General features: G+C 49.3%; 1 long non-coding RNA gene across 1 annotated transcript in view; it reads left to right on the top strand.

Annotated features, from left to right (window-relative positions):
* LOC149352614 (uncharacterized) overlaps positions 1-16,108 on the top strand; it is a 33,733-nt gene extending 17,625 nt beyond the window's left edge. Inside the window, exon 3 of the long non-coding RNA XR_016290829.1 lies at positions 15,941-16,108. This is a non-coding gene — a long non-coding RNA (uncharacterized LOC149352614). The remainder of the gene's footprint in view (positions 1-15,940) is intronic.

Genomic DNA, 16,108 nt, shown 5'->3' with positions numbered 1-16,108 from the left:
CTCTTGATTTTGGGAAACAGCCAGAAGTCACAGGAGGCCATATCAGGAGAGTAAGGAGTCTGTTGAACTACAGCAGTCTGGTTTTTCGCGAAAAAAGTGTGAATTTAGTGCGAGGAATGTGCAGGAGCATTGTCGTGATGGATGCGCCAATTTCCTGTTGACCTCAACTTCGGCCTTTTGCGCCGCAAAGCACCACGCAGGCGACGGAGGACATCCCTGTAGTATTCTTTTGGTGAATGTTTACTTTGTGGGGTGCGTACGCGTGGTGTGCCACACAGAGGGAGTCAAAGAAAGCAGTCAGCATCACTCTGACATTGCTGCGCACTTGGCGGGCCTTCTTTGGTCTTGGTGACGTGGAATGCTGCCATTGTGACGACAGGGATTTGGTTTCCGGGTCGTACCTGTACACCCAAGACTCGTCACCAGCGATTATGGCGTTGATGAAGTCGCGGTCACTGTTTGTGGAATCCAGCATATGCTGTGAGACTTCAACACGAAGCTGCGTTTGCTCCACCGTGAACAGCTTCGGCGCAGATTTCGCCGCATTTTTCTCTACGGCGAAATTTTCGGTGATAATGGAATGTGCAGAAAAATTGGTGATGTCCACCTCTTCCACAATTTCTCAGATAGTCACACGATGGTACCGCGTCACCACAGCGCTCACTTCGGCAATGACCTGGTCATTTCGGCATGTTGATGGTCGACCGGAGCGTGGCTCTCTCTGCACCGATGTGCGGTTGTCTTTAAACCAATTGTACCACTGCTTAATCTGTGTGCTGCTCATAGCATTGTCACTGAAAGCCGTCTGAATATTCCGAATGGTTTCCACTTGGCTGTCGCCTAGTTTCTGGCAAAATTTGATGCAGTAGCGCTGCTCCTGTTGCTCCGCCATTTTCCTTGCAATAAAAAACCGACGAGAGCACTGCGCACTGCCTCCCTCAAACGCTGCGTGCCAGTGACTGACGCTATCGGCAGGCGAGAAAAAATTTGTGCATGCGCAAGAAGGTTAAAGGTAGGCTGGTGCAAGCGTGCTTGTTTCAAATCTATCAGGTGTTCGTAAAAAAAAATAAAGTCGGATACTTTTCTAATAGACCTCGTATCGACCACACACCGCAGGAAAGAGCCCAGGTGATCGCGACGAACGGGTGGCGCTTTTAATGCGTAAACATTGCACGCCTATTTGGCGGTGTCGGCGTGGACTAGATAATCTCGGTTCTATAACGGTAGAACTATTCTGTATATCGGAAAAAAGAATTGTATCGTTAGATAGAGCATTGAAAAAGGATGTGCAAGAGACGAAATGGTTCAGGTGGGTTAATTAAGTAATTAACTAGAGCCAATTAAGTAACCAATTTAAAGTCACCAAGAGCCAATTAACCACCTAAAGCGGTTTTTCGTCTTTGAACAATTGGGCTCTGATTCATGTCCCCCCTGTGTAATGCCCCCAGTGGGCCCTTAATTAAGGTATTTGAATAAATAGATAAATAAACAAATAAATGAATGAATAAATAAATAAATGGTTTGGTTTGTTGGGGTTTAACGTCCCGAAGCAACTCAGGCTATGAGGGACGCCGTAGTGAAGGGCTCCGGAAATTTCGACCACCTGGGGTTCTTTATTAACGTGCGCTGAAAACGCTTCTCTGGACGCCCGAACGGTGTGGACAGGAACTTGTCTGCACTGTAAAAGTAGAAAAGAGCATCAAAAGAACTTGAACCCGTAACAGAATGGTCGAGGTGGGCTAATTAGGTAATTAATTAGCGCCAACTAAGTGTGTAATATGGGTCCAAGATGGCCGCCAGGCGACTTCCGGTTTCGGATTGAGACTTCCGGTCACGCGATTTGTCGGCGTGAAATGAAAAAATGAAAAAGTTTGTTATGTCGACGTGGTGTGACGTCATAAGGTGTGACGTGATGTTATGGGAAATTCCGTCGGGGGGAGCATAGGCGCTTACGCATTTCTCCAATACGGGTGCCGCAGTGATCTCTAAAGTTGTTTGCTTCTGCTAGTCGCTAGCTGTTAGGTCAAGAGAGGAATAATTCTTCAAAGATTTGCAATGGTTTGGCAGTTTTAAGTACTGGGCTTTCTGAAGGGAAAAGATAGCTCTTGAGACATACCATTGCTATTAGTGCTCGCCTTCCCTGTGCAACCCTAATGGCTTTCCGCTGCTCTAGATTACTGGGCTCCAGCCTGTCCGGAACAGATCTAGAAGACCACGCGACATGTGCACCACCGAGTGACGTATGCCTAGGCGTCTGCTGCGTGCACTCCTCAGCTCCGGGGTTTCGGCTTGGCGCGTCCGGTAGTATTTTTTTTTATGAGGACTAAAGAAGCGAAATGGTTTCGGACAGTATAACTGGCTCACTGCGCGTTGAGTGCCTGCACTCCCCGCGGCGTCATAAGTAGAAGACAGGACACAGGCAGTCTGAGAGAATGGTTTGGTTTGGTTTATGGGGTTTAACGTCCCAAAGCGACTAAGGCTATGTGAGACGCCGTAGTGAAGGGCTCCGGAAATTTCGACCACCTGGGGTTCTTTAACGTGCACTGACATCGCACAGTACACGGGCCTCTAGAATTTCTCCTCCAAAGAAATTCTAGCCGCCGCGGCCGGGATCGAACCCGCGTCTTTCGGGTCAGCAGCCGAGCACCATAGCCACTCAGCCACCGCGGCGGCTTTTTACATAAGGTTTTTCTGAGAGAATGCGACAGATCGTATAAAACATATATATGCCGTACCGTCGCTCACAGCGCATTGTAAAATGCTTCTCTAGGCTAAACCGCTCGCTTATTTGCTTTGAAATTCCGCATAGCGGTGTCATTTTGCGTTAATTTTTGTTTGCGTCTGGTACTTTCCTGATTCAGTGACAAAGAGTGGGAAAGTTCATACCGCATGCGGTGATGCCGGGCGAAAAGAGACGCTTTTGCAACAGCTGTACTGGTAGCCCCAAATCTTCTAAGCAGCAGAAAGACGGAAACTCACCAACGAGGTGAAACGACGAGGGCTCCCCCAGCTTCTGGGGTCTGATGTGCTTGGTGGTCGGGACCAGGGGCTTCACCGCATGAGGATGAGGTGGGCAGACTACGGAGGGAAGTCTTCAGGAGTCGCAGTAAACTTGGCAGTTTATTTACATTATGTACAATATAAACAGATTCCAAATGTCAGGAAAGAAGTTCTGTACACATGACAGATTGCGGCTTAAGTACAGTTGATATTCCCAAGCCACCTAGACAGGGAATCCGGTCCCTGGTCGAGCGTCCAATGGGCCTTGAGCCTCTACATAAGCTCCGCCTTCCCCACGTGACCGCGCACACAACACAGAAACACGTGCTGGCAAGGAGGAATCCGGCGCCTGGCAGTCGCGGACGGCGTGGTTTCTCGCGGGCTGACGAGGCCCAAGGGTCGTCGGCCTCTGTGCGGCGATCCTGCCGCAGGAAACACGAGATCTGTTGGCTCGAACCGGTGGACTCTTCACGAGGGAAGGACAATCAGCCGTGACCACCCCCGCTTTGTCGGCTGCTCAGGGCTCACGCGGGCAATGGGTTGGCGCCGCCGTCGCCGCCACTTGGGAAGCGCATCTGAAGTTTCCTCCCACTGCACCAGCGCCACTTCTCCCCTGCCGGTCATTTTGGCGTTTCTGTCCGGGCACGTCGCCGGCGGAGCGAATTGAGCAGCAGATCCCCGGCGAAGGGTGTTAGACGCCCTTGTTCACGGAGACGCCGTCGCCAGTAGCCGCCCCCACGCCGGCGTTTCTTGCGCTTCCTCCGAAAAGCAGCGCTTTCGGTCACGGTAGCTCGATATGGCGCCTACACTGTTAGCAAAAAAACACCCAAAAGGGAGTAAATGGCTTGTCCTCTAACGCACGCCCAAAAGGAGGTTTTTTTTACTCCCTATGTATGGTGTTTTTTATTTACTCCCTTATATAAGGGAGTTATTTTGGAGTACAAAGGGAGTTATTTTGGAGTGAAAAGGGAGCCATGCCCAAAGTGAAAAAGGTGAGCCAACTCATGCGCGGCGTTAAAGAGCAACTGCTCGCTGTCCTCGTGCGCAGTCCACCAGGGACTGTTGCTGAGTTCCTTACGGAAGCTGTCACGGTGGAGAAGATGCTCTGGTGGCGGTGTACAACCTACGACAGGCCGGTATTCGCCGCTTCGGCTACAGAATCGTTTCCTGCCTTCGGGGCTGACCCTGATATCCGCGAGCTGATCCGCTCCGTTGTGCGCGAAGAGCTCCAGACGCTTTTCGGTGCTCCCCTGCCGACGGCCGGCTCTCTCGCTAGCCTCGTCCGCGAAGAGGTTCAAGCCTTTAGGCCTTCGTTACCGTCCGTTGACCCGCCGTCTTTTCCCACGGAGTACCGTCGGCGAACGTATGCTCAAGCCTTTTGACGTCCTGCGCCCTCTTCGGCGCAGTTTCCTCCGCCCAATCAAGGCTCACTATACCGAAATCTCCGACACGTACATCGACAATCGCCGATTGCCCCAGCGGAAGACGGACCTGTGGCGTGCCCCAGGTCGGCGGCATCTGTGTTTTCACTGCGGGGAACCCGGTCATCTGTATCACCAGTGCCGTATCGACAGCTTGGGCGGCAGGGGTTCCCTGTTGACATGCCCCGCCAACAATTAGGTCAACGACCCCGGGAGATCGAGGACTACGTCGCCCAGTAGCACTGGCGACAATTCCCCAACGGCAGTCTCGGTCTCCATCACCACGCCGACCTTCGCCGCAGCCGCAAAGCTCCTCGTGGATGGCGGAGAGACGGTCGCCAAACCCCCGCCGGGAAAACTAGAGAGCGACCTCCGGTGGCGAGGCCGCTGGCAATCGATGCGAACAAGACCCCCCGACAACGCGAACAGCGGCCGACCGCGATTTAAAGGCAACGAGTGCAGTTCCTGAACTCAGAGATCGATTCTCGTTGGATATGCCCGTGCTTCACGACGGCTCTAAGGTTAGCGTTTTGTTGACACTGGCGTTGATTTGTCGATTTTAAGCGGAAAGCTAGCGGCGCTTCTTAAAAAGGTAATGACGCCATGGTCGGCACGCAGATTCGCACGGCTGGCGGACATGTCGTAACTCCGCTTGGCGTGTGCACGGCAAGAGTCCAAATTCGCAGCTCCACATTTGTTGTCAGCTGCCAAGTTCTACCTGACTGCTCCCGTGACTTTATCCTTGGCGTTGATTTTCTCCGGGAGTATGGAGCTGTTATTGACCACCGAAAGCCCACTGTCACATTTTCTACCGAGAAAGCTTTTTACTCCGAAGACCGTCAACGCCGCGCCGCCCTTCGAATTTCCGCCGAGAGCGTTTGGATTCCGCCACGCGTCAGTGTTTTTGTGTGTGTTCATTGCACGGACTACGTCAAGGAACAGCGGTCGCAGAAGGCAACCTGTCCCTTTTGCTCACCCACGGCATCTGCACAGCGCGAAGTCTCATCCATCTCCGCCACGGCTGGTATGAGCTCCTGGTGGCTAACTTCACTAACCAATCCCGGCACCTTTTTCGTGCTACTGCCATCGCATTCGCCGACCCCTTCGGGGAGATTTCTGAATGTTTCACGTTCGAAGTTGTTAGACCTATGTGCCCATCCCTTGACGCTCTTGACATCAGTCCGGACTTTTGGTGACTGAACAGCGAGAACTACATGCCCTCCTACTCGAATACGCTACCCGTTTCGCTTCTTCGTCGAAAGTCCGGCAAACGGCTCTTCTGAAGCATCGCTTCATTACGACCGACGATGCCCGCCCTATCCATTAGTAGCCGCACCGTATCTCACCGAAGGAGCGTGAGGCGATCCACACGCAGGTGAAAGATGCTTTCAGATGGAATCATTCAACCTTCCAGCAGCCCCTGGTCGTCATCTGTCGTGCTGCTGAAGGAAAAGGATGGGACACTCCGCTTGTGCGTTGGTTATCGAAAACTGAACAACATCACTAAAAAAGACGTCTACCCGCTGCCTCGTATCGACGACTCACTCGACAGACTTCGTCGCGCCGACTACTTCTCCTAAACTGATTTAAAGAGTGGGTACTGGCAGAGAGAAGTCGATGAGAAGGACCGCGAAAAAACGGCTTTCGTGACCCGCGACTGATTGTACGAATTTAAAGCGCTACCTTTGGGGCTATGTTCAGCACCGGCAACTTTCCAGCGGAGTATGGATACCGTTCTTGCTGGACTCAAATGGCAAACTTGTTTGGTTTATCTCGATGATGTCGTCGTATTTTCCAAAACCTTTGCCGAACACCTTGAACTACTCAGGACAGTATTAGATATCCTCCCATCGGCCGACTTAACGCTCAAACCCGTGAAGTATCACTTTGGATACAAAGAGTTGAAGTTTCTCAGTCATCTTGAGAGTTCCGATGGCGGTAAGCCCGACCCCGAGAAACCTGGTGTTGTCGCCGACTTTCCTGTTCCTATACCAAGAAAAGTGTGCAACGCTTTTTGGGTCGGTGCGCATATTACCACCGCTTCATCGCAGACTTTTCAAAGATTGCCGCATCCCTGTACCATTTCACGCGCGATGATACACAGTTCGTGTGGGCCGCCGAGCTGCGCAGACGACTGCTAACAACCCCTGTTCTTGTGCACTTTGATAAAGAGGCTGAAACCGAAGTCCACACCGACGCCAGCAATGTGGGCGTCGGCGCCGTACTCGTCCAACACCAAGGTGGCTTGAAAAATGTCATCGCGTATGCAAGCAGCACGCTTTCTCGCGCTGAAACAAACTATTCGACTACAGAAAAGGAATGTCTCGCGTTTGTGTGGGCAACCATGAAATTTCGTCCTTACCTCTACGGCCGATTGTTCAAGGCAGTTACAGACCACCATTCTTTGTGCTGGCTGGCCAATCTTCGCGACCCATCGGGGCGCCTAGCCCGATGGAGCCTCCGCCTCTAAGAATTGGAATACACTATTGTGCATAAATTTGGCAGACGCACGAAGACGCTGACGCACTCTCGTGCACCCGTCGGGTTAGCCGATGATAGCGTGGAGGACGAGAGCGGCTTTCTTGGAGTTGTCAGCGACTTAGACGTAATGAGCCGACAGCGAGCTGACCCAGACCTGCGACCTCTCATTGATTATCTAGAGGGCCGAGCTTCTGACGTACCTCGACAATTTTCTAGGAACCTGCCAGCCTTCTGCCTCCGGAACGGCATTTTGTTTAAGAAAAACTCCATCACTATTGACCGAGCGCACCTCCTCGTCGTTCCGGCAGACCTCCGCGCCGATATCCTTCTTGTTTATCACGATGAGCCCACCTCCGGCCACTTGGGCTTTTCCCGCACACCTCCACGCGTGCGCCAGGCGTATTATTGGCCCAAACTTTCTCACGCCGTTCAACGTTACGTCAGAGGCTGCCGTGAGTTCCAACGCCCTCTCAAGCAAAGCAGGTTTGCTCCAACCTATTGAACCGCCTCGGACGCCGTTTGATCAAGTCGGCATCGATCTCCTGGGCCCATTCCCTGTGTCATAGGCTGGTCATAAATGGATCATAGTCGCGACCGACTATTTAACAAGGTATGCGGAAACTAAGGCGGTGCAGCGCGGCACGTCATCTGAGATCGCCCAGTTTTTTATGCGACAAATCGTGCTGCGTCCTGGCGCAGCGTCCCACGTAATCGCTGATCGAGGTACGGCGTTTACGGCACAGCTCATGCGCGACGTGTTCGAGCTCAGTCACACGAGCCATCGCAAAACCACTGCCTGTCACCTATAGACGAACGGGCTCACAGAGAGGCTCAACAGAACGATCGCCGACATGATCGAAATGTACATAGACTCGCAGCACAAAAACCGGGACGAGATTCTCCCGTATGTCACATCGCCTACAACACGGCCACCCAGGAGACGACCCGCTTTACACCATTTCGTCTGGTCTACGGACGTCGACGGGGCGTTCAGACGATGCTGGATGCCATGCTTCCATGCGGCACTGATGCCCACCCGCTGACGCCAGACGCCGAGCAGTTCGCTCAGCGCGCCGAGGAAGCACGTCTACTTGCCCGTGTTCAAATTCAGCGGCAGCAGAGTACGGATGCGCGCCGCTACAACCTCCGTCATCGGCACATCAAATACCATCCCGGTGACCATGTTTGGTTGGGGACCCCGGTACGCCTGCCAGGCTTGTCTGGAAAACTGATGTGCCGTTCCTTTGTACCTTACAGAGTTTTGCGCCGCGTCACAGAAATGACCTACGAGGTTTTTCCTGACGGTACTGTGCAGCCTCAGCGTCGCCCACCCCGCTTGAGGTCGTGCACGTAGTCCGCATGAAACCGTACTTAATGCGGTAATGGGTAGTACGCTCAGTGTTCCTCTGGTTGTCGCGTGGGACACCTTCGCCCACCTCCCTTGCCCATTTTTCTGTGCCTGTGCTGGTGTTTTTTCCCCTTCCATTCCTCATGCTCCAGCCCCGCTTTTATATCTTTTTTTTTTGGGGGGGGGGGGGGGGGGCGGGGGGGGGGAGGAGGAGGAGTAATGCCACCTGGTGTTCTCAGGTGGTGCTTGAAAAGGAAGTCGTTGAAGTGTCTCGCGCTGGCTGGCTGCCGTATTCTGCTGGCTAGCGACCTGTCGCCCTATCTTCTGTTACAATACCGTCATGCCTGAAATCCGCCATTAACAGTGAAAGCGTTTCGTTTCAGACTGCCCGGTTAAAATCTAGTGGTTATTTATTGCATTTGATTTCTAAGAAAGGCGGTAAACTGCTTTGTTGGGTGAAGAAAGCGGGGGAGGACCAAAAAGAATGTTGCGGTAGTTCCATACACACAAGGTTTAAAGAATGGTGCAAACAACATTTACGCGGTTTTTTCAGCTCGAAAAAAAAAACAAAAAAAAACCTTGGCACGTGTAGGCAAGGGGAAGCTAGAGCGAGGCGACAACCACCCGAAAGAAAATAAAGGAATGCCGTAATCAAAACAATTGCTTTGCACCCTGCAATGTTGGGTGGTGTACGAATAACTTTCGTACGCTACCTCGCACTCAGAACGATGCGGTGTAGCGACCATGGGATTGTAAGGTCTCAAATTAGCGTATACTTGAAGAGCGAACGGAAGAAACTAGCGAGGAAGACGCCCATAAATGAGTAAGCAGTAAGAGTGAAAATAGAGGAATTGCAGATCTCGCCGCAGAACATATATTCGGCTTTAATCGAGGGTGACGACCTTAATGTTCAAACAATGAACGATAAGCTGATAGGTATCATTGCGGAGTGCGAAGTATAACTAGGCGGCAGGATTGTTAGACAGGATACCGGCAAGATTGCTCATGAGGCGAAGGATCTGATTAAGAAATGCTAAAGCATGAAAGAATCTGACCACCCAGACAGAATACAACTAGCAGAGCTGTCAAATCCAATCGATAAGCGCAAGTTAACCGACATAAGGAAGTATAACATGGAGAGAATCTAGCGTGCTCCAAAGAACAGAAATAGCCTAAAAGCTTTTAAGAGGAAACTAAGCATCGATGAGAATCAGATGTATGCTCTAAGAGACAAAGAGGGCAATATCAGCAGCGAAGGATGTAACCAACCCCTATATAGAGCCTTCATAGATTTCGAGAAAGCATTGGACTCAGTCGAAACCTCACCTCTTCTGCAGGCGTTACGGAATCAGGGTGTAGAAGAGCCTTACCTTAAAGTACTGGAGGATATCTGCAGCGGCTACACAGGCACCATAGCCCTCCGTGAAGACAGCAATAAAATTCTAATAAGGAAGGGTGTCAGGCAGAGAGACACGATCTCTCCAATCATATTCAGCGCCTGTTTACAAGAGGTACAGTGGTGAGCAGCCTTGTCTAGAGCGCTCGGGCGGTGCACTTCCTTGCAAACAAATCCACATTTTGTGGCAGCCTCTAGGGTCCAGCTGCAACGCTTGCAGGGAAGTAGCGCCAGATAGCCTAGTAAACAAAGCAGGCACGAAAACTTTGCCCTGTAATGACGGGCTGCTCTCTAATTTCGGTTTTTGTTACCAAGTGCGCACTGCTCAAGCGCTCTAGACAAAGGCTGCTCACCACTGTACTCGGATATCTTTATTGCGAACAGCTGGGGATTGAGTTAATGGAGAATACCTTAGAAACCTGCCAATCGTTGACGAAATTGCGCTGCCAAGTCACTGTGGAGGTAAATAGCAAAGCATGATCAGTGACTTAGGCAGAGCAGAAGGGTGGGTCTAATAGGTAATATGCAGAAAACTAAAGCATTGTTAAAGTGTCTCGAAAGGGGGTAGCAGTTTACAATTCGTAACGAGGCGCTGGGATTTGTAAGGGATTACGTATTCTTGGGGCAAGTAATTACCGCTGATCCCGATTACGATAATGAAGTAACTAGAAGAACAAGAATGGGATAGAGCACGTTTGGCTGGTTCTCTCAGATCATGAATGTCAGTTCACCACATTTCTGAAAAGTATATAACACCGATATCTTACCGGTACTCACCTGTGGGGCAGAAACGCGGAGGACAATTAAGGCAGCGAGCTAAGAAAAGGAAAATGCTGGGTGTAACGTTAAGAGACAGGAAGAGAACAAAGTGGGTCAGGGAACAAAAGTTGATTAAATATATCTTAGGTCAAAATCAAGAAAACGAAATGGGTTTAGGCAGGGCATGTAATGCGAATGCAGAATAGCCGATGGTCGTTAAGGGTAGCGGACTGGATTCCTACAGGACACAAGCGTTTTTGCCGCCCCAACAGAACGTTAGTGGGGCGGATGAGATTATGAAGCTTGCGGCGATAACAGGACCGCGGCTGGAACAGGGCAGTGTTGATTGGTGAGATGTGAGACAGGCCTTTGTCCTGCAGTAGGTGTAGTTCGGCTGCTGCTGATGATGATGACGACGGATTCCTTGTACTTGCGGACCGCTTTGTATCGGTCAGATAGGAGGCCGTATGAACTTCCGACTATTTGAGCACAAGAATTCCAGTTCCAGGAATTCTTTATGCAGTATTGACCGTCATTGGAGGAACTGTACATTACCTCCGCTATTTTCTAACGCCGTCGTACTCAGGCAAACATAAAGACCATCGAACGCATGAAATTTCGGAATCAATAACTGATAGGTTGCATAAAAGTTCCATTTGTAACACTGGATGAAATCAACAATTGATCCTTGAAATATTTCTAACTTCCTGTGCGCTTGCACCATGGCGAAGCTTGTGTATGATAGTAGCCTTTTTTTGTTTTCTGGAAAGAAAAGCATATAAGTAACGCGTCTCCGGAATAAAAAGCCTCTTGCGAGTCAGCGCTTATGTTTTGTGTGCGCTCCTTCCTTTGCGGTGGGTTCTTCCCGTGCTGTTCTAATCATGAATCAGTACCAACTCACCCAGATGGCAGTCTTAATTAACTTATGCTTATCTTTTTTTCTCATTTCTATACGTGTGTGCAGTGGTGAAAATATAAACAAGTATTATATCAATATCGCTTAGCTAATCATCGATACGGAGAAAAAAGTTTACGTGCTCATTTTACCGTGCAAAGTTTCCTTAACTGGTGTACTAGGTCTGTTGCATCGCAGCCGTAAGCTTGCTGATTTTTGAATCGTTTATCTGGAAGTTCAAAGCGAAACATACAACATGCTAAGAAGTATCGTGCCTGCATACGCTTCTCATTTTTTTTTATGCACCTTCTTCTCTATGTATGCACCACTTATTGTAGCAAATAAAATGTTTCATTTTCATTTATTTACGTATTCACTAAAATGGAGTACAGACGTTTGTACTACGTACGTTAAATAAAAACAGTGCTTTAGAGCAGGAGAGCCCTAAGTACAGGGAGCAGTACGCAACTCAAAAGCACAGCTGATTACACTTTTAACCTGGTTCCATACGGGCCCAACCCAATAACTAAAGTTGAAGTGGAACTTTTTAAAGCGTTTTATTTGGGTGGCACTGTGTTCTAGATATAATAATCAATACATGATGTGGAAGCGCTTTCACGATAGAAGTTTTGTGCGGAACAGCTGTTACACTCGTGTTTGTCTAGAAATACGTTCTGCGTACATCTAAAGACCTTTACGGAGAGCTTCCCTACAGTTCGGCTGCTTGGAGGAGTTGAGGCTCGACCTCATCTTAGGTTTCACTGCCTCTCACCACTTACCCTCTGTATTATGTGGAGCGGGGAGTCCTCTTCTATTGGACTCATCTGCTGTCTGTCTCGCGCCACTACTCTGCGGGCAAACCCAAGCGCGCTTGCATTTCAGCGTAGCATGCAAGTCATTCAGATGCCTGTGCCGAGTCCGGACCCGCGATTTAAGGCCCGTCCAAGGCCCGTGAAATTACCTCACTTCTCAGCCCAGCCCAGCCCACCAAGCTCGGTGCAAGGCCTAATGTTGCGAATTTTCTAACCTGATGGTAGTTTCTGAACAATAATTACTGTGTCTGCAAGATAACACCAATGAATGCAATTCCATGCGCTAAAACAATTTACACATAAGGTGGACTGGAAAGCAGAGGCAGTAGACTAAGGCTGCACTTAACCCACTTCTGCCGACTCACCTGCGACAACGCCAGCTTTAAAACACAATATGAATAAGATGTACAGGTATATATCACAATCTTGAAGATTAGGATGGCGACGAGCACTGCACTGCTTGTTAGTGCTCCTTCTGCGGGTTGCAGATTAAAAGATAATGATCATTGTTTAGAAACACTGGCCTGTTGGGAAATGTTTATAAAATGACATTACCTGTTTGAACGTGTGGCTGTAGTCAAACTCGGCACAACTTTTCAACTCGGAACAATAATTTTTCATGGGAATGCATCTTATGCCCCTGTCACGTTGGAAGGAACTTTGCGGTCAACGCGATTATTGGATAAAGCTAAATGTACTCGGGCAGCTAATACCAGGAATAAACTCGTAAGGAGGAAGAGGTCACCGCAAATTTTGGAAGGTCCCTTGCTCCGCACAACGTGATGACGTCAAATGTTAGACTAAAATCTCCATTTTATTATCTCGAGAATTATCTCCACAATCTGAACATAAATACAGAAAGTGTTAGTATATCAACTGTGATGACACCTTTTCGAGCGCAAGGGGGATGAGCATATGGATTGTGAATTGTGTAATGATGTCTTTTTATCGTTCAGGAAACAGCGGTATCTGTCTCATGTTTATTGCTCATTAATAATTATTTCGCTATGTTTACTATGACCTCTTTAATGATATGACTACATTATAAATTTTATTTAAATGTATAAATGTTGTCTTGATTATTTTTGTCTCTACGTGTCAATAATGTTTGTAACCGCTGTATACCTTGCAAAAGAGAGCCCAGACATCATCAAGCGATTTTTCAATTTTCTTCCAGCCCCTGGAGCCCGGAAAGAAATAAATTTCTTCTCCTTTTCATAAGCTTTGCTAAATGCACACGCCAAGAAACGTAAACAGGTCGTTTGGTGCATCGTCAGGTACCTTGAATAAGGACCTTCGTCCTCTTGGCGAGATAAGCTTTTTAAGCCGCTGTCTCTCATGAGCATCACTACTGCATGCTGATGGAGAGCTCGACTCGGTCTCGAAAAGCCGAAAAGCTGGTTTTAATTTCGACCGAAACCGTTTTCTTGCTTCTGAAATTTGCTTAGCTACTATCAGCCATGAGGCGTGCTTTCTTTTCTTTTCGTGCAGCGCTTCCCAAAAATTCGCGTCCAGAGTGTCACATTTATCCGGAGTGGCACCGCCTGTGGAATTCAGAGTGCCCGTAAAGCAGCGACGCAGGGATATGAAACCATGGACGGACACATGGCTCAACCTAGTCAAGCGGCCTGCATAGGCACTAGGAGCGCGCTACAGCTGAGACCACAAATGTCAACATAAAATAATAATCACCGTCGTCGTCATCATTTACTATACGCTTAATGGCCAATAGTAGACAGTATTTTGAGAGATTAATTTGAGGGACAAGCGGGTGCGCTCAGAAAACACCAACAGCTCTTAAATCGCTTGGCACACGTCGAATTATAAGATCCGCTGTTTGTCGAAAGTTTCTGTTTAAAATAATAATAGTTACCGAGGCGAACTTACTTTCCCAAGCTCCGAGTAGTTGCTAGAGATTTGTTCCTTTAGAACCTCAGGCTTTGCTGTGAAGGTGTAGTACAGAGGCAGGAAGTATGAAAAGGGAACACTTTGTCTTTGGATCTGATTCGGCAAAGTCGCTTTTGGATAATATACTGAGAGAGAATCTGCATAGAGGAAGGAGAAAAATATGTTTGGATACTCCACCGGGGAGGTAATTGTCAGTTTCGTGGGAACAGGGTGTTCCCTCTATTATTTCTTGCAATTATATGTCCTTTTGTTGCGACAATTTATTGCAGATTTATCAGATTAAATGGTCGACAGGCAACATACTTCATGTTGTATGCTGATCTAATACTCAGGTGTTTACGTATTTAATCCACTCTGAGGGTTGGATCAATTTTTCCCTTTCTCTGCACGGTCGCCGCTATACAGTTGTCGATGTGAGCAGCTGCAGTGCCGCCATGGTGTTCGTTGCTTTGAAAATAGCTACAGCCATGCATTGCGTTGACAAACATGATGTATTTTTTTTAGCATCAATAATGGGAACAAAAAAATGGTACAGGGTTTTAACGTACTTAAACCGAGTAGACCTGCGAAAGCGTTGGTTTAGCCTGGTTAGCTCATTTCTTTGCATAGCTGGGTCGTCGGCACGTCTCGTGACAATATTAGTTCGATAGTATGATTAGTTGATGAATCAAAAGAACTGATTGGGCGAGTTGGTGGGACATGATGCGAAATGACCAGAGCGAAAACATACGTAGACAAGAGAAGAAACACAGAAAACAGACGGGCGCTGTGTCCCACCGAAGCGTGGCCTTCTGGTACAGCATCGGCCTCGCATTCGGATGGTGCTGGGATCGATCCCCAGTGCCGCTGGGGTACCCATCGGTGTCTTTAATGGGCACAAGGTTCCCCTGGCCTGGTGCTCCGCTCTTCTAGGGGGAGATGCTTGGGAAAATGGTCGTAGACCAAAGTTGCCTTGACGGCTCAGAGATAAGTTCCGCTGTAAAGCAACCCCAAATCCGCCTCGTGCGGTAGAAGCCCAACTTGTGGCCCTTTTTCCAGCGGGATTTGCGGAGCCTCCTTCAAGCGGACACCCCTGAGGAAGCCGGGCGCCGGGCCGGGGGACGCTTGTACCCATTTTTACCGGTAGGTGTCCAGCGGTGGGTTTCGAACCAACCACCTCCCTCAGCCGAAGCGGACGCCCAGACCACTAGGCCACGACTAGTTGATGAAGATGACGATGTACAATGCATAGCGCGAGAATGTGTATATTAGTTCTCTAAAAGTGTAATAGTAATATTAGTTCTGTAATGTTGATGAAGACGATAATGTGCACTGCACGGCGCGAGAGTGTGTTGCAATTTAACACGAGGGGTGATCGGAGGTGACGATGGCATAGTGCTCTCGTACGGTGGCCAGCGAAGCTGTTCTGTTCGCGCCGACGCGGGTTCGAATCCCAGTCTTGGTAGTATTTATTTTATTTATGTATCGTACAGCCAAGGTCACCCTCAAGATCAAGCTTCACACCAACTCGGTGAGCCGGTTAGACCTCGTGAAATAGCGCTTTTGCACTAAGAGCCGAATAAATTCCGAGGTAAAAAGAGTAGCTGCTCCTCAGAACGCTGAGCAGCCCTGCTGTGAACTCCTTTTGCAGATTTTTCCAAGCGTTTCCCTCCCTTTTCACCGGTCGCAGTAGCAGGTAGTTTAGTGTAGTCTGACCTTGAAGGGCGACATTGGCCTCACACCATACACAAGTCGACAGACGCCGTCGGCTCTTCATGCATTGCCAATTCATAGGCAACCGAACCAGTTTCTACCCGAGGTTGATGCACGCTCCGACGGGTCAAATTTCGGGCAGTATCTGTCACCAGAACCTTGTGCGTGTCTTGTCGCTTTCTCAGCCTAAAAATTATGAGCCTAAGAAATTCGCGGTCTGCCCTGCAGGTGGTGAATTCCTCGCGACAACCTCGACCAGCAAGCCTGGATCACCCAGCTAGACCGCAAGCCTGCTGTCGCCAGCGGAACCCTGGACTGGGCTCCCGACCACCCGGCTCATGCGAATTACTCTATTCATATTAAAAGTTTTTTTCTCTCTCTCTCGTGGATAGCAAA

The sequence above is a fragment of the Amblyomma mixtum genome, chromosome 3 (genome assembly GCF_055824585.1).
Source record: "Amblyomma mixtum isolate Tamu chromosome 3, ASM5582458v1, whole genome shotgun sequence".
Lineage (NCBI taxonomy): Eukaryota > Metazoa > Arthropoda > Arachnida > Ixodida > Ixodidae > Amblyomma > Amblyomma mixtum.
This window is presented reverse-complemented; position numbering and strand designations above follow the sequence as displayed.